The sequence below is a fragment of the Orycteropus afer genome, unplaced genomic scaffold (genome assembly GCF_000298275.1).
Source record: "Orycteropus afer afer isolate SDZICR_OR568_19922 unplaced genomic scaffold, OryAfe1.0 scaffold00814, whole genome shotgun sequence".
NCBI lineage: Eukaryota > Metazoa > Chordata > Mammalia > Tubulidentata > Orycteropodidae > Orycteropus > Orycteropus afer.
Window position 1 is genome coordinate 240,704 of NW_006922401.1, and position 1,353 is coordinate 242,056.

The following is a 1,353-nucleotide window of genomic DNA, read 5'->3' on the forward strand; positions in this document are numbered from 1 at the left end:
AAGTATCATATCCTTCTTCATGGACTGGTCTCTCCTAACAACATGACCAAAGTATGAGAGGCAAGGTCCTGCCATCCTCACTTCTAAGGAGCATTCTGGCTATACTTCATCCAAGACAGATTTGTTTGTTCTTCTGGCAGTCCATGGTATATTCAATATTTTTCACCAACATCACAGTTCAAATGCAGCAGTTTTTTCTTTGGTCTTTCTTATTTATTGTCTAGTTTTCACATGCATACGAGGTGATTGAAAACACCATGGCTTGTGTCAGGCTTAGTCTTAAAAGTGACATACTTTTTCTTTTTAAGAGTTTAAAGAGGTCTTATGCTTCAAATTTGCCCACTGCAATATGTTATTTGATTTCTTGACTGATGCTTCCATGGGTGTTGATTGTTAAGTAAAATGAAATCCTTGGCAACTTCAATAACAGTTTTTATATCCCGATAACTTTCCAGGAATGTATATCAATCTTCTGTAGTTCATGCCTAAACTATACAAATAACTGCCTAATAGTTTACTCTGGTAGCATAGTGCCTAAGGCACTTGACTGCTAACCAGAAGGTTGGCAGTTCAAACCCACCAGCCACTCCTCAGAAGGAATGTTGAGCAATCTACTTTTGTAGTGACACCACCTCAGAAACCCAAGGAGGGCTCAATATGAGTCAGGTCCGACTCGACAGCATATAACAACAACAACAACAATAGTTTACTCTGTTTTCAATAACATTTCTTTAGGGGAAGTCATCTTTAAATTAAATTGCAATAACCCAAAAGTGTTCAAGTGGTCCATTGGAACATAAAAAAGAATAGAAGTACCACAATATGGAGAAGTTGACCTAATACTTTCATTCATTCATTAGTTTTAACTTCTTGTTAAACATTGTGGTTTACCTGTTTAAGTTGATTGTCATATTATCTATTTGTAACTGAAAAAAATTCTTAATCAATAGCCAAGAAACTTAAAATATTCCTTTGATTATACTGCACATTGAAAATACTGATTTTGCAAATTTAAGTGAACAAGTTGAAAATGACAACATTGACACTTCTAGTAGAAGCACTTCTGCAGCCTTAATACAAGGTAAAAATGGCAGCAATTAGATAATATACAAGAAGTCATCTAGTTTTTGTTAAAAGTGGCAAAAATACTTAAAATACATATTTATGTCTATTACAGTTAATGATGAAATTTTCCCTAAATGAGTATGACCTTAGATAACAGTTAATATTGGCTAATAATGGTGCAAACTCACTAAAATTAGAAACACATTATAAAGTTTTATTTACATCATTATAATCTCATCCTTCTTACATCACTACTCTCAAGTATATTTTATACTGTGCACCAATGGA